This window comes from Lepisma saccharinum, chromosome 27 (genome assembly GCF_977018435.1).
Source record: "Lepisma saccharinum chromosome 27, izLepSacc3.1, whole genome shotgun sequence".
Taxonomy (NCBI): Eukaryota; Metazoa; Arthropoda; class Insecta; order Zygentoma; family Lepismatidae; genus Lepisma; species Lepisma saccharinum.
In genome coordinates this window covers 31,467,920-31,490,442 of record NC_139255.1, presented here as the reverse complement: position 1 = coordinate 31,490,442, position 22,523 = coordinate 31,467,920, and the positions used below count along the sequence as shown (strand labels likewise).

General features: G+C 39.3%; 1 protein-coding gene across 2 annotated transcripts in view; it reads right to left on the bottom strand.

Annotated features, from left to right (window-relative positions):
- LOC145980423 (glutathione synthetase-like) overlaps positions 1-3,375 on the bottom strand; it is a 67,123-nt gene extending 63,748 nt beyond the window's left edge. The window contains exon 1 of one of the 2 annotated variants that reach the window (XM_083113512.1): positions 3,083-3,375. The gene's annotated coding sequence lies outside the window, so the exon portion shown is untranslated. The remainder of the gene's footprint in view (positions 1-3,082) is intronic. The other variant, XM_083113511.1, reaches the window with a different exon arrangement.
- Between the last annotated feature and the right edge of the window lie 19,148 nt (positions 3,376-22,523).

Genomic DNA, 22,523 nt, shown 5'->3' with positions numbered 1-22,523 from the left:
TAGAAGAAATTCTAAAACTGAGTGATATCCACACTATTAGATGGTTAGCCAGCAAAGAACGTGCAATAAGAGTTCTCTTGCAATCATGGAAAGCGGTTGTGACCCATCTTGAACAGGTGGCCCATAGAAAATACAATGATGGCGCTAAAGCTAAGGATTTGCTGAAAAGTTTGAAGCAATTTAAATTTGTTAAGCTTCTGTACTTCCTTTTGGATTTCTACGGGAAATTGAACCCTTTAAGCGTGGCACTACAAAATAAGAATCTTTTGATTTCATCTCTGAAAATAAGAATCGAACACTGTATTTCAGTTTTGGCTGACCTGGAATCTAATGTTGGACCAAGCGAACAAGATTTCTTGGACCATGTATCCATTTCAGGGAAGATCAGGGATGTGCAAGAGTTTCAGACATTTAGAGGAAACTTAATTAACAATGCGAAGGTGTACATCACAGAAACATTGCCATCTATGTCAACAGATGCGATTGCATCTCTGCATGTTTTCGACACCTTGGGTTGGCTTCCCAAAGAAAATATTCTTCAGTTTCGGAAGAAATAAAGAAGCTCTACATATACTTGAACCCGAGCCTTTATAATGAGAGAATGGATGTTCTGTCAGCAGAGTGGACAGAATACAAACTTTTGTTTCCTTCTCCAGCTTTAAATCAGACGCTGGAGAAGATCCACAGTGCGGAGTGTTCAGCAAGATTCTCCACTTTGCTCCAGATTTTGACATTTTGTGCTGTTCTACCAATGAGCACAGCCTCATGTGAGGGAGGTTTCAGCTGTCACAACAGACTCAAGACTACTTACAGGAAAACTCTGAAGGCTCAGACACTGGATGATTTGCCCCCCATCCTCCCTGTCAGAGTTTGACCCAGCAGCTGCGATTGATAAGTCGTACTTCAGTGCAGAACGACAGCGCTACACAAACATTAATTTCTAACTTTGTAATAATTGCTCATATTTTTATTATTTATCAATATAAAATAATGGCGACCAAACATTTTAGTCCGGCGACTGATTTCAAACTTGAAATTTCATGCCCTGCGGTAAGGTTAGGTTAACATAGTTAAAATTTCATTCTAAAATGTAAAATATTGAAATAACCATTGTTTTCGTCGAGAAATCCAGGGTTTCTGTTCCGATCGAGGACCACTCAATTTAGCTTATTTTGCAATTTCTACCCCCAAATTTTAACTTCAAATTCATGATTAGGAGGCCTCAATTTTTTCTTCCTTCATACTTTCTTAATTGCTCTCTCTCCCCCTCTCTCTCTCTTTTGCTTCAAAAAAAGAAGGAAAAAGAAAAAGACAAGGAAAGAAGAATGAGAGAGAGTATGTTACCAAGCCTAAACAGAAAAAATGCCTATGTACCATGATGAAATCGGGGTACTAGTTTACTATCCTTCGGACACATTTATTTATTTTTACAGAAGAAACTACTCACCGTAATAAGTTTCTGTAGCATTGTCGAACATCGGGAAAGTGTTTTGTGTGATGTGGGAATGTTTCATAGCTGAAATTCATGTTGTTCGTTGAAAATTAATTCTCCGACGGAGAATAGCTAGCTGGATAGGTTAGGAAACAGTTAAAATTTGGTGTCGTGTTAGTATCAGGATCTAGAAATTGGATATAATTGCGAACCATTGGCGCTAGCCCCACGAACCATTGGCACGTGGTTAGGTTAGTTCTGTTAGGTTAGGAAACATAGTTCAAATTTCATCAAAACAACGTTGATACACCTTCAGGAATGTTCCACGAAGCAGATACATAAGTACGAATGTCAAAAATTGACGAAACGAAAAAATTAGAGGTGTCCGAAGGATAGTAAATTTTTACGGAAATCGGAATTAAACAATCGAAACTTGGGCCCAGAAAAGCCCTAAAAACTCTGATCGGAGAAATGAATTTTTTTCCTCAACCACTATAATGCATCGACGGTCTCTCCTCACATAATATAGGGTGTGAGTTTATGTAAATTGGATGCAATATCCTCAAACTCTCCCTATAAATACAACCCTGTGTCTGTATTGGCTTTTTAATTCAAAAGTGTATCGTTACGGAATTCATTGGCATGCATTATGTACATGCTATTTCAATAAAATAGATTCTGAAGGTTGGATGTTGGACCGCTCATTTCGTAGAGTAATAAATTGACGGTACTAGTTAGACATAGCGAAAAAACATTTCACTCGTTTATTTTCAAATTAATTTCATTTGTACTTACCTCACATGCATAGCGGAACATTTTTCAACTTGGGATTACTTTTTCTTCAATGAAAAAAGCGTTATTTTGAACATTATAAGTATTTATTGGTCGTTGCTATTTGGCGGACAAATCTTGACTCATGTTGTTTATCGTCAGCTGATATGCAGTGTTACCAAACTTATGACCCGATAAATGCCGCACAAACTATTCACAAAAGGTTTTTAAGCGAAAATTGATCCACAAACCATTCACGGAAGGTTAGGTTAGGCAAACATAGAAAATTTAATTGAAAAAAAAAACGCTCACACGTCATCTTGTAAAACTACCGCGTGGTTGCTACACTAACACTTATTAACCGAAAAATGATGGTTTTTAGGCTAAAATTGATCCACAAACCATTCACGGAAGGTTAGGTTAGGCAAACAGAAAATTAAATTGGAAAAAAAAAAACGCTCACACGTCATCTTGTAAAACTACCGCGTGGTTGCTACACTGACAGGGGGTTACATAACCGAACGCACGGAACATTTGATTCACGTAGTCGACGGTAATGGTGGCACGAGCTATTGTGCAACGGAGATACATGAATGACGAAAAATACCTTATGTCAAAAATTACATTATTTACAGACCGAATAAGTTGCACGAATGGAAAAAAAACACTATTCCCAGTTTCTAAAACTCCACAGGAACTCAATTCCGTAAGAACTTTCCCGTCTTTTATCCTGTAAATTTGAAGAAATGTGTTTTCGCTATATCTAACTGTTACCAAATTGACCATTCTGCCGTGCCAATCAAATAAAAACGCAGGCTCTAAAATAACATCAGGAGTCACATTTTGTAATATATTACACTTCAACTTTTTATAGCATACCTTTCGAAATCTCCTCTCTCGTGCCGCAACCCACCCAACTCACTAAATAAACAGCAGGGTCTTCCTCTTCGCACAACAGTTTTGCTACCTTGTGTTCTGAGATCAGATAAGGAAAACCTACAAGGTTAGGTTAGGCCTGTTAGGTTAGATTCCAATAGCATAAATACAATGAAAAAATATTATTTAGGCTAAGAGAACTAGACATAGATAGCCTGACCGAACAACGTAGGCATTTAGCCTAAAATTAAAAAGTGTTCTCCCGTGACGTCAGAACACGAGGTTGCTCAAATGTTGTGCGATACGTGAGACCCTAAACAGCAAAACGAGGAAATATATGTAACGGTAATATTAAGCAAATTGTCCACAACCATTTTCATTTTTTTTCGTACTTTTCCTTCACCAGAGTGCTCTCACATCCTATTTGTGGATTTGCGAAGAAATTATACAGACGATGATCTCTGCTTCGTTAATGTTTTTTTTATTTCTCTAAACTTAATTTATGTGAAATCATTGAAATGAAGTGAATTAATGAGGTAACATACCTGCTGTTCAAAACAAAAATACATTTTAATCAGGCTGCATAATTTAGCTATCTGACTTGGACATCGTTCCACTAATATAGTAATATAATATAATTAAAAAGCATGAAACATGAAAATTATTGAATATTTTACAATAATTATTGTTGAACGCATGATCCGAATGGGACAAATCATGAGATCAAATTTATCATCACCGTTAGGTGTCTCATTGTTTGTCCTCCACCGAGCTCAAAACTGCAACATAGACAGGCACGTATCCAGAGGGGGGGCTTAGGGGGCTCGAGCCCCCCCCGAAAGTTTTAGGTTTACACTAGATAAAATGAGGTTTTTGATTTCTTGTGGTGTGAAATAAAATAATGTGACAATAATTTAAGGAGAGAAATAATTATCGAGGCATGACGGAGAATGTTCCGTATCCCTGTTATTGATAATAGCACGTATCCAAGATGGGGCACAGGGGGCTCGACCCTCTCCCCAGGAAATTTTTCAGTTTACGTTAGATAAAATTAGGTTTTTGGCTTCTTAAATAATGTGAAAATAATGTAAGAAGAGAAATAATTATCGAGGCAAGACGGAGCATGTTGTATACCCCTGTTATTGTTAATGGCTCGAGCCCCCCCTCCCTCAGGAAATTTTTCAATTTACACTAGATGAAATTAGATTTTTGGCGTCTTGAATAATGTGAAGATAATAAATTTATAAATCTGAGAGAAATAATTATCGAGACAAAACGGAGAGTGTTCTATAACCCTATTATTGTCAATAGCACGTATCCAAGGTGGGAATCAGGAGGCTCGAGCCCCCTTCAGGAATTGTTTCTGTTTACACTAGATAAAATTAGGATTTTGGTTTCTTGAATAATGTGATGATAATTTGGGGAGAAATAATTATCGAGACAAGATGGAGAATGTTCTATAACCCTGTCATTGTTAATAGCACGTATCCAAGCTGGGGTTGAGGTGGCTCGAGCCCTTCCCCCCAATGATTTTTTTTATTTTACACTAGATAAAATAAGGTTTTTGGCCTTTTGAATAATGTGGCGATGATTTAAGGAGATATACAATTATCGAGGCAAGACGGAGAATGTTCTATAAAACTGTTGTTGATAATATTGCACGTACACTTTTCTTGAGCTTTCGGTGTTGTCGCAGCGCACTTGAGCACTATGTAGAAACTTGTCAGCATTTGGAAGCTGCACAACAAAGGTAGCGCCACACGTAGGGCGATTCGTTGTAATTTCTAATCTCTGGAAGGCGTGAGAGGGTACTTTCTTGAATGAGAGAAGGAGTCAACTACTGGCGATATTAACGAATCGTTTTATCTGCGGAACGTTCTAGAATATAATGAGGATGTAAATACGTGGATTCAATTTTTCGGTTGATCTGTACAAAGAATCGGTTAATGAGATTTCAGAGGTAAGTGTGACAATTCATACAGTCGATTAGTGATCAGTCAGCGTACTCTGGTTGCTTTATAATATATAGTGATTCGAAAATGAAGACATTGACGACAGCGGAACTTCCGGGGCCTCAGTGTAGCGCTAGCACGGTTCGAGGGCCGAAGAGATCAAAGGTCTCTCTCTCTAAAGTGAATATTTCAGCAATACCGGATATTGGAGTGGTTTATTAAAACAGAAATAAACTGCATAGATCAACTGAAAAGCAAAGTTTTGAGTGATGATTTAGTTTTGCCAGAATTAAATTTCGTATATGCAGACCGAGAATTTCATGGAATAAAAAAATACTTTTGTTTAAGCCTACTGGGTTCGAAACACATTCAAACACTTAACTACCATAAAGAGACAGCCGAAAATTTTATGATTGTTGAGAAGAGAAAGCAAGATGATGTTGCATATGTAGACATTTAAGGCGGTAATTGCAGGCTCTGCCAGGACCCAAATAAGGGCTCTACCAACTGAGCCACCTAGCCATCCTTGACTTCAACCGATTTTTCGTTAAAATGTCTACATAGTACATGTCCTGTGTATATCAAATTGTAAGGTGTTGCCTGTATAGTGAACAAGCACAGAAAATATAAGAGAGAGAGAAGAAAACTGAGGAGCATTATCACCGGTTGAGGATAACTTTTTCTGTGGTCAACAAGAGCTACTACTTCGAGGTGACAATGACAGTGGCCTAATAAGGGAGATTTCACACCGTGTCGGCTGAAGATTAGGTTTGTGCGACCTTTTGTGTCGGTACGGTGTGAAACGTTGCTGTTGATTGGCACATTCCAATCGACATGTATGGCGTGTCCCTTCGGTCTGAAACCTTCCCAAGTCTTGAAAATCCAAGTCACAAGGATGGAAAATTAGGGCCTTGTTAAGGTTAGGTGTGAAGGCAGACAGACGACAGCACCCTTAAGGATCATATCCAAACCTGCAGGAAGAACGCATCTTACTTCAATCTCCAATACGATGATAAAAACTTCTGGTGAGTTGATTTTAAAAAATGTGTCCGAGATCAAGAGAGGCGTGCCCAGGATTTTGGAAGGGAGAGGGGTTACGCATACTATTGTTGGTGGCCAGTCCTGATTTTGCCATTTTTTCCCTGTCTTTGACGTTCCTCTTCTTCTTTTTTTTTTTTTTTTTTTAAGAATACTGGGTCAAATGGGGTTATTACCTCACCAAACCTCCCTTGGGCACGTCACTAGAGATAAATGAGTAAGCATTCCATCATACTGGGAGACGAAACATTAGATGTGTTGGGAACGGAAGGGTTTTCACTGTGCATTAATTGTTCCGTGATCCACCTGCATTCGAGAAGACTTCCTTTGTTTCGTGACGATATATGACAAGACAGCGGAAGCTGTGACAGGCATTTTTGAACACTTGTGAGTGCTAAGGCCTGAATCTGAACAATGTGTTGGGTTTCGGCTTTTATAAGAGCTGAAAAAATGGGAGGACAAGACACGTTAGTGGTGTTCAGGCTCGAATCAGAGAGAAATATTCGAGAGCTGTCTGCGTCCAGTTCGCAGCCCACAATTTCAATCTCGCGTTGTCGAGTGGATTGTCCATCCCGTGCATGTGTAACAGCTTCGTAAAAACACTCAAAGACGCCATAGATGATTTTATGCCTGATGAGAAGAAATGGACAAACCCACATACTGAGATGGTTCCGGCACAGAGGAGTCGAGTGGTAAAAAATGTTCCGATTTCACGTTCTGATTAAAATGATAGCCTTACGGTGGCAACGATTTAAGGGATAGTTGCTCCCCATTTTAAATTTTTTTACCTGAACATTATGACCTCTTAATGTTAAGCCTTGGCTACCAAAAGAAAGTAAACTTTCCTTACAGCGCCCTCCGCACCCCCCCCCCCCCCCGTTTTGGAACCCAATTGCCACCTCTGGTCTTAAACACACAATTGTGAGGTTCTTACTATACCCCTTTAAAAAAAATGGTTTTGAGCCCCCCCCGAAAGGAATTCCTGGATACGTGCCTGTTGAGCAGTAATACATGGTTGTGTATTTTGTAGTTCATTTTATGAGCTAATTTATACCCAATAAATGTTATATTTGATAATCAAGTTAGTTCTCTTATTGAAAATATATGTAAGTATGAAGGTTTCCATTCACATCTTTTCACCACGTTGTGGGACAATTAGAAAATCCGGACAAAGGGTCGCTGTTTTTTTTTGTTACGATTTGTGCAGTATTGCCGACTATAACAATTAACAATCGAATATATCTCAAAATTTTGATATCCTTTGTTTTTTGTTTTAATATTAACTAGAATGTATTCCATTCACGGTACCTAATGCTAGCTAGTGAGCTTGAATACCCCTCAGAGGAGCATATTCTAATATTCTTCTTGTACGGCTGCTTTGGGACAATTAGATGGTTCATTAATCCTGCTCGTTGGAGTACATGATAATTTCCGCTAGAAATGTCCTAGTGTCGTGAAATTAAATTCGTACATTTCTAATTATAATGGAATGAAAGATACGCAAGATTCATCATTATTCTCATTGTCATAAACATTTGGTCCAGATCCATACTGTCTAACATACCACCCAAAAATACGCAGGCATGACATATGATATTCATTTCCAGCGTAAGAGAAAATGCCACGTCTCGAAAACACAATCGTCAATGTTTTGTACCTGGTTGTTCAAGTGGATATCCTTCACGTAAAGAAAAGAAAGATTTGTATATTTGGTGTTCCCAAAGAAACATACAGGGTGCTCGGAAATTCCCCTTACAAACTCCTAGGGTTAGTAGAGGGGACTGAGTAGACAATATTTGGAATAGGAACCTATGTCCTTAAACGTACTGTTTCCATGCTGCAACCATGGCAATGTGTCGGATGTGCCTGTGTTGGTATGCAATCGGGTAGGCAGTACATGACGTCAGAAGATCACCTGATGGCACGTGACGTCTACAAATTGTTGCGTTCCACTGTCGACACAGGTGTTCATCATTGAATACAGTAGTACGTTTCTTTTTTGTTCCCTTGTCATTGTTACCAAATCAATTTGTTTGTATTATGGACTGAGTCACACGTCATTCACTTCTGTACCTTACGTAACACCTCATTTGACACGGTTGTAATAAATGATTACACTTTAGGTCATCAGGTGATCTTCTGACGTCATGTACTGCCTACCCGGTTGCATACCAACACAGGCACATCCGACACATTGACATGGTTGTAGCATGGAAACGGTACGTTTCCGGACATAGGTTCCTATTCCAAATATTGTCTACTCAGTCCCCTCTACTTGCCCTAGAAGTTTGTAAGGGGAATTTCCGAGCACCCTGTATAAAATAAGAGATTGGAATCTGGTAAAATTTTCGTATCCACAAAACTTATTTCTTCAATTTTACAGAAGAAAGTACTTACCGAAATGAGTTTCTTTATACTTTACGAAGGTCTTGGAAGTTTTTTCCCCTCTCTTAATTTTTTTTGCCGGTAAATCATGTAATTTTCGACATTAATTTCACTCCGATGCACGAAAGCTGTTTCCCTTGATGTCCGTCTACTACGTGAACCAAATTTTTGCGTGCGTTTCATGACGTAATAACCGGTCAGTGTTTCCAACCACGCGGATTTGTAACTGTGTAACAGTTCATTATGAACTTGCGACAAGATGACGTGCACAGGATGCGTCGTGAAATTGCATGGAATTGTGAAGCAATTGGAATGTCGAACCTGGAAAAAAATATTTTTCTAATGTTAAATATCAATTTTAACTGTTTGCCTTACCTAACCTAACCTTGCTGTGCATGGTTTGTGGGGCTATTTATGAACGGTTCGTGGGGCTATCCGTGCATGGTTTGTGAGGTTTTCGAAACCGAAAAAAATATTTGGTAAAACGGTCAAAGCCGGGAATCGGATTTCTTTAAATTTACAGGAGAAAGTACTTACAAAATTGAGTTTCTGTGTAATTTCAGAAGGTCATAGAAGTGTTTTCTCGCATTTTTCAACGTATTTGGCTGAGAATTCATGTATTTTTCTATAATAATGTCCTTCTGAAGCACGAAAGCTGTTGCTTGCATTTCCATCCATGTACTTGAACCGGATATTGCGAGCATATGATGATGTAATCCCAGTAAGTGTTTGCAAACACAGTTTTTTCACTATATTGCCCAACCTAAACTTACTGTGATGGTTTTTGGGACTATTAGTGGATGGTTATACGCAAGGTACCTTTATAAGGTATGCCATTCCCGAGGTTCCGAGATTTATTCCCATGATGCTGTGCGCGCTATGACGTCATTAAGCGGACAGAATGGAACTTACTTCGTTATCGTATACGGAAGCTTGAGATAAATGGGTCTATTATTTACTTATACACACTTTTTCTTGAATGCCGGTAGAATGAGAACAAATCATCCTGTTTGTGCTCTTGCCACGTGCAATAATAATAGAAGAAAATCGCCTGGAATAAAGTCATCATCGCTTCCCAAAAAACAAGTTGCTGTAGCAGGATTGATTCAATTTGTTCCTCCAAATTTCGGACTTACTCAGTGGTGTAACCACAGGGGAGGGCAGGGGCATTGTCCCCCAACCTTCGACGGAAGTCAATTCTAGGGGGGGGGGAACATTGATGGCCAAAGGCACCTGCAGGGGGCACAGAGGAGAAATTGCCCCCTTCTATTTCAAATTTTATACAAATAAAAATACATTTCGTAAAATTTTCTTGCTCGCTTCGCTTGCAGTGCCAGCTTTTCTGAGTCTCGTCAAGTTCAGAGACGTAGCTAGGGGGCGTCGGGAGTCGGCCATGGGCGCCAAATAATCTAATTTTAAAAAAAATGTGAAAGAGAGAATGCCTTAGCGCCATGTGATATTATTTGTCCCTTATTAAATCAATATTGTTTTAAATTGCAAAAATTGGATCAAAAAATTTTCTTTCTCGCTTCGCTCGTAATATAATTGTTTTTTGTAATGTGATGTATGTAAATAATATGTTTTGTATATAATATATGTAATGAAAAAACTTTGAATACGTACATAATTTAGTGTTAGAATCTTGCATATGTATTTTCTTATTTTATGTCGCTCCATGTTGCATATGTGTAAAACATATGAAAGTTATACATGTTATATGTACAAACAAATATCTTCGGCATGCATTTATCATTCATTTTCTGCCATTCAAAAATACAGTTTGTGTGCTTGTTTTCAATTATTAGCTAATGTAAAATTCCTGGTGTTGAAAAAATATTTCAAATCGTTTGTTCCAAATAAATGCTTTAGCACAGACATCTACCTCCCTTTTGCGTAATTTATGAGGATAATAACGTATTTGATACTACTACTACTACTACCGCTAGTAATAATAATGCCATTATTAATGTCATTATTATTACTATTATTATTATTGGTACGTTTATCCTGGTACTTTCTCCCTCCAGATAAAAATTCGTGGTTGCGCCTCTGGCCTTACTTCCACACTCGCCTTCCGTATCATCACGTATGCAACTTTCAAAAACCTTTACACAATCGAAACTCAGTTTCTAAGTATTGCTTCATTGAATATTGAGTGCAAGATAAGATTTATTAGCTTTGAAGTTGAAACATCGTCCGCGAAAATAATACTTTGAACATCTCGTAGGTAGCGAACACTAATTAACAATTGCACTGTTACTTTACTTTATGTGCGTTTGTTGAGAAATTGTGCTGAAAATATAATGTACGACTTACAGGACAGGCGTTTCTCCCCTGCACATCCTTTCAATCTTCTCGTCAATCAATGAGAGGAGCTGTCATGTAAATAATGACCAAAGAAGCTATTCAATCAGGCCCGTAGCCAGGAATTCTTTGTAGGGGGGGGGGAGCGAAGTCAATCCTAGAGGGGGCAAATTTTTAACATATTGTGTCGCATTGGCACATATTATGGTAGGGTACACAGAGGTACTTGCCCCCCTCCCCCAAAAGCTATAAGTAACAGAAAAGGGATGGTATCTTGAAACTGCAACGAACCAAAAAAAAAAAACTTCGAGCAACATCAAATAGCAATATTTCGATAATGACCTTTCCAGGTTGCCAAAGAATATAAAGTTTAACATAAATAGGCTAATAGGGACTGTACCTACTTGATATCGTAATTGATTGATTTGGTGTTTTAAGTCCACTTTGTGCACACTAAGGCTAATTTGGACTGGGCCTACAGTCTAAAGTGCGATCCTAACCACTATGTGCCTACACCGGGTATCAAACCCGGGACCCCTTGACTACAAGGCGACGGCGCTACCACTAGACCATCGTGGAGGCCATATTTGTGTTGCTTGACAAGACTTATTTTCTAATTGCGCACTCTATTATTAGTAAAACACATTTTATGTGTGTGTTGGATATGGTATGAGATTTAATTAGGAAAAGCGATGGATAATGTAATATTTATACAAAGTAAATTAACGCATTATGTTCTTACAACAAATGTAACTATTACAGAATAGGAAGCCAGTGACGAAATTAGCCGTAAGGTTTTTTTTTTAATTCCTCGCAGTAGTAAATATTGTTACAAATAAAATCGAGAAATTTAGGTCCTCAACTTAGGTGGATAACAGACCAAATTATAATTCTCAGCTTGCATTTACCTCCGATTATTAGAAGTATCATTCGACCGAAAAGCAATCTCTGACTGTTGGCTGATAAATGCGACGTGCCTAAAATACAGGAAAACGTAACAGCATAATCGTTCCATTATTTTTGTTTTGTATTTGTATTGCTTTTGTTTTATTTCAAGTATAATTTACCCCTTGGCTAATCGCAAAGATGAAAATGAATGGTGAGTAGATGAAATGGATGATCACAAATCCATGTGGATCACAAACAGTACAGAGTACTACACAGATTGTTGGCCCACATGCCAGAACCTAGTAAGCCCGCAAGATTGAAGTTCCTAGGATATATTACCTGGAAGAAATATTGCTATTTGAATGTTTCCCGAAAATACACCATTTATACAATAGCCATTATCTAATTCATTCGCCGGCTCGGTAGCCGAGGGCGTTAAGTGGTCGACTTTCGATTTCGCCTCCGAAGTTCCCGGTTCAAGTCCCAGCATGGGCATAGGTTTTCTCTGCGAGTCAGGCACGTATCCAGGAATTCCTTTCGTGGTGGGCTAAACACCATATTTTTAAGGGGTATATATAGAACCTCACAATTGTATGTTTAAGGCCAATGGTGGCAATTGGGTTCAAAACGGGAGTGGGGGGGGGGGTGCAAGAAAAGTTTACTTTCTCTTCCCTTGGTATGCAAGGGTTAGCATAAAGAGGTCATAGTGTGAAGGCAAAAAAATGGGGAGCAACTATCCCCAAAATCGTCGCCACTGTTCAAGGCTGCCAAATTATTCAGAACGTGAAATCGGAACATTTTTTACCACTCAACTCCTCTGTTTCCATGCATTAACATTGTGTGCCGGAACCATCTCAGTATGTGTGTTTGCCCATTTCTTATCATCAGACATCAAAACATCTATGGCGTCTTCGAGTGTTTTTTACGAAGCTGTTACACACGCACGGGATGGACAATCCACTCGACAACGCGAGACTCAAACTGTGGGCTGAGAACTGGACGCAGAAATTTCTCGAATATTTCTCTCTGATTCGAGCCTGAACACCACTACTGTGTCTTGTCCTCCCATGTTTACAGTTCTTATAAAAGCTGAAACCCACCAAATTATTCATATTGAGGCCTAAGCACTCGCAAGTGTTCACAATTGTCTGTCACAACTTCCGCAGTCTTGTCGTATATTGGCACAAAACAGAGTAAGTCTTCTCGAATACAGTTCGAAACAATTAATTCACAATGAAAACCCTTCCGATCCCAACACATCTAGTGTTTCTTCTCCCAATATGATTAAATGCTTACTCATTTATCTCCAGTGACGTGCCCAAGGGAAGGTTGGTGAGGTCATAACCAAATTTGACCAAGTATTCCTTAAAATAAAGAACTTCAAAGAGAGGAAAAGATGGCAAAATGAGGACTGACCACCAAAAATAGTATGCATAACCCTCCTCTTCTAAAATTCTGGGAAAATTTGGTCCGGGCACAACTAACTCATCACTCAAAACTTTGATTTTCAGTTGATCTGTGCAGCTTATTTCTTTTTTTAATTAACCGCTCCAATACCCGTTACTGATTAAATATTCACTTTAGAGAGAGACCTTCGATCTCTTCAGCACTCGACCCGAACTAGCACTACACTGAGGCTCCGGAAATTCCGCTGTCGTTAATGTCTTCTGGTTTGGACCCGAACTGGAACTAGTAGTAGACTTCGTTACTTTACGGTATTTAGTCCTTTTCATCTTCGAATCACTAGATCTTATAAAGCCACCAATGGACACTGACTGTACACTAATCGACAGTATGAACTGTCATACTTACCTTTGAATACTCATTAACCGATTCTGTTGTACAGATCAACTTGGAAATTGAAGCCGCGTATTTTAACCTCATTATATTCTAGAACGTTCCACAGATAAAACGATTCGTTAATGTTGCCAGTAGTTCGACTCCTTCTCTTATTCAAGAACGTTCCCTCTCGCGCTTTCCAGAGATTAAAAAAATATAATGAATCGTCCTACGTGTGGCGCTACGTTTACAGCTTCCAAATGCTGACAAGTCTTTGCATAGTGTTGCGACAACACCGAAAGCGCAAGAAAAGTTTTAATGCAATATTATCAACAACAGGGTTATAGAACATTCTCCGTGTTGCCTTGGTAAGTATATCTCTCCTTATATATTATCGGCACACTATTTTAGAAAACAAGAACCTAATTTTGCCGGACCCTGTGGCTGAGTGGTTAGCACATCGCGCTGCGACGCCAAGGGTCCCGGGTTCGAATCCCACTCGGCCATGGTTGTGTGTGAATGTCCATTTATCATTTTCATCATTTCATCACTCATTCCCATCTTCGTAAATTAGCTAAGAGGAACAAAACGCGAAGTAAAATAAAATAAATCAAATCCAAAAAAAAAAAAAAAAAAATTATGTAGTGTAAACTGAAAAAATTAAGGGGGGCTCCAGCCCCCTGATCCCACCTTGGGTGCGCACTATTAACAATAACAGGGTTCTAGAACATTCTGTGTCTTGGCTCGAAAATTATTTATCTCAAATTATCATCACATTATTTAAGAAGCCATGAACGTAATTTTATGTAGCGTAATTTCCTGAATGGGGTGCTGGTGACCCCTGATTACCACCTTGGATACGTGCTTGACTCGATAATTATTCCTCTCCTTAAATTATCGTCACATTATTTTATTTCCGACCACAAGAAACCAAATACCTCATTTTATCTATTGTAAACAGAAAACTTTTTGGGGGGTTCGAGCCCCCTAAGCTCCCCCTTGGATACGTGCCTGCTACGAGTGTCCCTTCATCAATTTAAACTAATCATCACTCATCCTGTTCGTCGCGATTAGCCAAAAGTGGAAGAAGACGATAAATAACAAAAACAAATTTATCCTCATCGTGGCGATCAACTGGAGAATGTTAAAAGTAGCGTAAAAATATTAAAGGGAAATTCCAGGACATTCAGTAAAAAGACATATCAGAATATGCCCGGACAAGAACTTTCCTTAGAATGAGACATTTAAAATAAATGCAATAGGTTAGCTGGAAAGAAAAGCCGGCAGTGGACTACAGCCTGCAGGGACAAGATATCACGCAAAAAATAAACTATGCATTGTTTTGGAATAAATGTATTCTTCTATCGCGTATTTGATCTCTTGCTGTCAAATCAAATTAACAGCTTTGGTGTATAATATCAAAAGATGCATGAAAACACAGCGTTTCATGGGCCATCTGCTACATTCTACGCATAGCTTTCAACCGCTCGTGTCCGCTTGGTGACGTCACAAGCTCTAGCCAATAACGTGCAAGTCGCGGAGTGGCCCCCCCTGGGTTATACGATCCAGAATGGTTTTGGGGGCTACTCGATGAAAGAAAATACCTCGACGAAAAGCTTGGAGAAACTCATTTCCGTAAGTAGTTTCTTCTGTAAAATTGAAGATATATATGTCTCTGATATAACGAACTGTTAGCGTTTTACGTAATGTAAAAGTGGTTCCAGCTTTAGGAAAGCACAAATAACGGGAGATATTTGATCCTAAAGAATGGCCCACATAAGTTAACACCTGCAATTTCGGAGTACTTTTTGCAGCTTTTTGTTACTAAAACTGTTTATATGTAGGCCTACACTAAAATAGCGAAATAACATGCTGAAAATACACTGACGTCCAAAATTAAGGTGACAAAGGGAAAAAGTGGGAAAAGTTGCAAATATGTGCATGGAAATGAACAACACTTTCGGGAAATATGCAACACGTCGCAACACTTCTACCGAAACACACTACGGAAGGATAGTGCGACATCAGTGTACAATTGTGGAAAGGGAACAGCTGCGCCGCAGGTGAGCAATGTGCAGACGGCAGAAACATTGTCAGTACCAAAGCGATCGGAGAGCTCTCGAGTTTTCTGCGCATGCCCGAAGTAGAAGAGTCCAGTCGTAAATTGGGGGAGTTTGCGGAACCGCTTCCCTGAAACGCGAGCAGCGCAAGTGTCACGTGGGGGAAGAGAGCAATGTTGCCAACCGGAGAATATTGACACAAGGTATTGGAAGTGCTCTGGCCGTGGAGAGGCGTCTTTGCAAAAGCTGAAGTCTTGAACGTAGCGCCAGTTCGGCATCTTTGACCCAACCGCAGAGGAAGCCGACTGGTTTCGAGCCATCACTATGGGCGTCCGGAATGGGGGGGGGCAAGGGGGGACGCCCCCCCTGAAAAATGAAAGTCATCCAAAAATTATGTATTTCGCACATATAATTTCATTTTAGCCACAATAATATGTGTTAATTATTGCATGATCACCATAAATTCAAATTTAAGCAATGTGTTTTTAGGAAACAGCACTATTTTTGGAGAAAATGTGCCTTGTTTGCTTCCCCCTGGAAAAAAAAACCTTCCTTGCCCCTCCCTGGAAAAAATCCTGCAGACGTCCATGGCCACCACCTGTTTTTCCGTAAAGCGATGTTGTCACTTTTGCCTGCAGTGTTTAGACATCCATTCATTCACTGCGACGTTTTACTCTCAAGGTCTTTATATTATATATAAAAAAATAGCACAGCACAATAACACTAATCGAGATTCAACTCTTCAATACCAACAGTGAACCTAAAATTGACAAACGGCATGGTTGTGCATGTCCCTCGGTTTTCGTTACTTATGTTCTGGTGGATAAGCATCCTCGCAGATTGGTAACACTGTTCAACGTGCAACCCCGAGCGGCGTTCTCGCTCCTGGCTTCCTATCGCCAACTTCCCCTTTTTCTTGGCATTTTGCCAACTGGAGCTCTCGGATCGCTGGTCAAACAGTAGACAGCTGTAGGTGGGTGAACAAGCATGATGACTCATCACCAACATCTGGACGATGCAATGCGATGGTGGTCAATCGGTCAAATGGAAGCAGGGTAGTCACAGGCCAACGTGTCACGGTGGTTGAATGTGTCACGCCAAGTGGTCTCCAGAATGTGGAACCAGTTCCAGAGGACAGGAACCATAACAAGACGACCAGGGCAAGGGTGGCCAGGACGGACAACACCAGCCGATGACCGTTAGTTGACAATTACGGCCCATCGCTATAGGAACAGGACTGCAACTCAGCTCTCCCAGGACCTGTATGCTGCGGCTGGAGCCTCAATGTCGCGTCAAATTGTGTACCGATGACTCAATGTGGCAGGACTCTTTGCAAGACGACCAGTGGTATGCATCCCCCTTACCCCCTATCACCGACGCGAGCGATACATGTGGTGTTGTGAACATGGACAATGGACCCAACAACAGTGGGCATCTGAGCTCTTCACAGATAAATCAAAGTGACTCGCGGCGAATGTGTGTATGGCGAGAGCCTGGGACGTGTTTTCATCGATCTCACTTCCACGAGGTTGTCCAATACCGTGGTGGTGGCATCATGGTCTGGGGAGGGATCATGAGTGGTGAACGTACACCCATGTATGTGCTAAACTGCGGCACACTCACTGCCCAGAGGTACAGAGATGACATTCTGGAACCAATAGTGTGACGTTTCCAAGGGGCTGTTGGCCCAGAATTCTTGTTCATGGACGATATCGTGCTCAACTTGTGGACGAGTTCCTGGAAGGTGAGGATATTTGACAGATTCCATGGCCCACACGTTCACCCAACCTAAATCTGATCGAACATGTGTGGGATGCATTGGGGAGGCAGGTTGCAGCATGGTGTATCTCTCCACAAACCCTCGACGAGCTCTGATGTGGTCTCTTGGAAGAAGGGGAACTTCTTGACACCCTCATAAACAGCATGGGAAACCGTTGTGCAGCATGTATTGCGGTTTCTGGTGGCCATATTCCTTATTAAGGGGCAGTGCCTGGTCACCAGCATGCCCAGGATGGACTTAAACTGTTGTATTCCTTTGTATGAGTTTTGTACCCAGTCCAGTAATACAGGTTTTTTCCTTACATGCTCTTTCTTTTCTGTTCATTTGGTGCATCCTCTCTCTTCTTTGTTGTTTTCTGTCTCCTCTATAACCCAAAATCCTGTTCTGTACATCATTTTGTTGTTCTCTTGCATTTTCCATTTACCTTAAATTTGGATGTGAGTGTAATTATCAGTACAACCTAACAATCCTAACCTAAGTAGCAAAATTATATCTGCTGTTGTGAAAAGTCGTTTTGGGTGCCATATTCACTTGCACGAAGCCTTCGGGCTGTTCTGCTTCACAGTAAAATAACACTAAGGAAACAGACGTACTTTACTTCACAATAACAAATTTCCGAGAGCTAAAAATCAACTGAAATCGTTCATAAACAACAACATTTTGATAATCATGCTAGATATTTTACTTTCTCTAGAGGGTTAACGGTATTGGCTATTGTTGACAAACGTGGAGTGCCTGTCAAAATATTTAATAAAAACGGTTCCTAGAAAGAGAAAAGGCAGGGAAATAGGTGGATCAAGTGCAAAAAAAAGAAAAAGGACAGTTTCACAGTTTATGAATTCCCTCACTTAAAAGAAAACCTCACTTTACCCACACAATTTTGGGAAGACATATATTTTAAAATTTTTGATATTACATGCAGTAAATGTCAACTCAGTGTAGGATCAGACACTTTGCATGTTGAGAAGTTTTAAGGTTTAAAGGTGGAATTGATAAAATAGTCTCATGCAATGTATATGCAAGAAATAACAGGATTGAAAGTGTAAAATGTGTCAAGCTCAAGATATATTGCAGCAAGCAGACCTATTTACTGTGTGTGAAGCTATTGGAACTGTAAATGAATTTTCTTCTGTCCATCAATCAAATGCTAGGATTATAGATTATAGGATTTTTAGTAAAAACTGTGGAAGTGTAGTTAAATCACCTAATATCTCTAAGCGTATAGCATATAAATATACAAGAAAGCTAATGCATGAGATCACAAAAAATAAACAAACTTAAGGGTAATAAAATATGCATAAAGAGAATAAAAATGAACTATCGCTCAGCCAATCAGCTCCGAGCAAAAGTGAAATTCAAATGTTAAAAGATATGGACCAGAAAATTAAACTTTCCAAATTTGATAAGATAAAAACAACAATTATGTGTTATGCACTGTTTCAATGGAGCTAGACAAGGATGTGGCACTGGCATTATTTTTGGTAAGAGTTTGGTACCGGTATTAGAATGTATAATTATGAGGAGGAAGCTAAGCTGTACACACACATTCGTAGGCACAAAATTATGATTGTAACCAGCAGAAGATTCCGGTACAAAAATACCTTCAAATGTATGAAACTGCATTTGGGTTCAATCCAAAAATGTTCACTGGCATCAACGAAAAGGCCAGGTGTATCGATGACTTCAAAAGGCATTGGTGGTTTACTGATAGATGAAAGAAAATTAACAGAAACATTACAGGTAAGTAATGATGGAGAAATTAAAGGCTTTGTTGACTATGGTGAATTCAAGGAAGAAAGCTCGGATGGTACTTGAAGCGACCATGGCATGGTGATTCTGTTTCGGCAATTGTCTGGGGACTAGGAACAGATCGTTGGTGTATTTACATCAGGCATACACTATACGTAGTGCGTTTGGAATAAGCTGTTAGTGTTCCTGCGCTCGCTAAACATTGACCTTTCCAGCATAAACCACGTGGCGCTGTTGCTCTGCTCTTGTCCCTCATATTGGGAAGAAAGCCAAGCAGTGAATAAGCTACACAGAAGAATGCACACTAGCCACTTCCATAGGGTTACCAGACGTCCGGTTTTTCCCGGACATGTCGTACATTTTAGCCTTATGTCCGGCATCCGGGAGGAATTTGAAAAATATCATAAATGTCCTACATTTTGAGCATCACATAATATTAATTAGGACAATATGTGTTTCAGTTAAACAAAAAGAAATGATGCAAGTTACAAGTCCATGGACTGCCCCCCCCCCCCACTCAATAGTGGAAGTTATTTTGATTCAATCTTTTCCCAAAAAAGAGAATAAAAGTTTATGCTAGAAGAACAATGGAAGCAATTAATGAACAAAGTTTTGAGGCCCCATATTGCTGAATATTTGTTAGCCATTACAGGACATAATTCAAATGTTGAGATACTATACTTTCATTACCATCAGCACAACGTACTCACGAGAGAAATATTTATTGTCATAAAGTCTGTAAAAAGTTTGGTACTGGTCCACATAATTTCAAAGAGTTTGACTGTCCAATCTCTCATAAATATATTTTGACTCAACCTGAAATTTTGAGACAAATTGGCTCATCTTACCAATTAACATCTAGTAAGAGGTGCATTGTTAGTATGATTACAAGTTTGGAAGTTTTGCATTAAGAACTAGTTAAGAAATCTTTTCTTTAACTGAAAAGTGTCAATTTTAAATTACTCACGAACGTGTTTTATAGAAATATGTATTATTTATTGTGAATGTTTTGTGTCCTACATTTTGACCCAATGTCCTACATTTTAGGACATTATGTCCTACATTTCCCTTATAGCGATCTGGTAACCCTACACTTCCACGATAAGTGTGTAAAATGAACTTCTTGAATGACATAAAAAAGCGAAGAATAAATTAGGAAGTGGTAACACCACGTGCCGAATTAGGGTTGCTACGCATCTGGAAAACACGGAAATGTCGGGGAATTTTGCAGATCGTCTGGAATTTACGTGCATTTTGGAGTCTGCAAGAGAAAAAGTTGGAAACTGAACAAGCAGTTCACTTCCACTTTTGGATTCGGTTCTGGTAATTCCACTCCCAAAAAAGATTCAGTTTAGAAACTTGTTCTTCCATTCTTATGATTCTCAGTCTTGTGCAAAATTATTGTTCCTTAGAATTTCTGTAATAAATTTTCACTTTTATAATACTAAATATTAGAACAGGCCCGTAGCCAGGCTGATCACATCAAATGTAGTATGGAGTGTGTAGTAAGGGATGATTTCAGTAGCAGCCAATTAACACCTCAAGTGATATTTTAAAATATACAGAAAAATGTAGTATTTGTGTGATATTTCTAAACTTTATGTAACTTAATGACCCCCCTCCCCCCACACACATAATTTACCTTCATTTAACACTGTTAAACTTTTGAAAAATGGACTTGATATACAAAGCCCCTCTTGATAACCCGTGAGCCCCCCCCCCCCCCCCGGAGATCAATTCTGGCTACGGGCCTGTATTAGAAAGAATATCAAAGTAAAACTTGCAGTCCAGATATCTGATTGATAACTAGAGTACATTGACAATATGATCATAGTTATCGGAAAGGTTGGTGAAGGTGAGGTTATCATCTATTATTTTAAAGATCTTAGTCTTGTTGGCATTTCCTAAAGAATTCCTATATGCAACAAAAATTTCTCCACATGCTGTATACTTATAAATATAAGCAAGAAAGCTGCATTTTCTACGACACTATAAATCCGCCAGAAAATGAAAAATTATGTATGGTTTATGAACTTTTTCTGTTGTTTTCATATTGTGGAGATCTGTTATGGTGAAATAATGTACCTCTGTTACCTTAGCCTGAAGGCTAGATGCACGTGATTTTAGTACCCAATACATTTGATGCAGATTGTAATTTTGCATTTTACTCTTCGAATTTTCACGTGTTCTTGTGTGTGTAGGCTGAACAACCTATTTTTAAGAGGTATAGATAGAACCTCACAAGTGTATGTTTAAGGCCAGTGGTGGGCTTTTGGTGCCAAAATGAAGGGGGGGGGGGCAAGGAAAGTTTCCTCTCTCTTAGTAGACAAGGCCTAGCATTATAAGAGGACATAGTGCAGAGGCAAAAAAGATGGGGAGCATCTGTCCCTTAAATCTTGGTCACAGTTTAAGGCTGCCATTTTGATCACAACGTGTTTGCCAGTTTCTTCTCATCAGATATCAAAACATCTATGGTGTGCGAGTGTTTTTACGAAGCTTTTGGACATGCACGGGATGGACTCGATCTCCCTGATCCCCACCTTATGTGCTATTATCAATAACAGGGTTATAGAACAACCTGTCTTGCCTCGATAATTATTTCTCTCATTACATGTTTACTTAGAAAATGAATAAGGTAAAAAGATTACAAACTAATTGTTCTATTTTAGAAATGACATTCCAGATAGAACGTAGCAATACCCACAGGAGAACAGTGCCCTGGCATTTCTTTATTTTGTGCAATTCCTGTTCAGTATTGTACTGTGTGATATGTGGACAAGGTTGAAGATCATAATTTTCCTGAAGTACTCCAAAATGTCTCTTATAATTTTGTAAGCATTGAGTTTGCTTCACTGGACCTGGAGAGCACCATATAAACCAATAGAAACTGACAACAAAGCATTATTGTATATTTCTATCCAAACCCTGATGAATGTCCAAGTTTTGCAGTACATTATGATGCAATTTTTAATTGTTTTTGTCATTATTAATATGTAACGAAAGGTCAAACATGATGACTGTTAATCAAACTACAAGGTTTAAAAGAAGCAAGATATCAACTAAGGTGCATATTATTTTTTCTCGCACTGCAAACGTGGAATTTGTGAGTGTGCTTGTAAGACAGATTGAAAAGTTACATGCATAATCTCATTCATTATGTTGGCTTTATGTATGGTGCTAGTCCCACACCGTAGCCATGCGGTCTAAGGTGTCAGGTTAATGGGCTTTTGCTAGGGTTTCAGTTTTTGTTTTAAAGTTCAATTTATGCACAGAAAGACTAATCGGGACTGGACCTACAGTTTAAAGTGAATCCGAACCACTATGTGCCTTCACTGGGGTATCAAACCCAGGACCACTTGATTACAAGACGACTGCGTTACAACTATGCCATCAGGGAGGCTCTAGGGCTACTGGATGCACACTGGTTCAAGTCTTCTGGGAGAAGTGTAGCAACTTTTCTCCTGAGAATTCGGCCTGACCTAACCACCATTGTGGGAAATTGGGGAGCT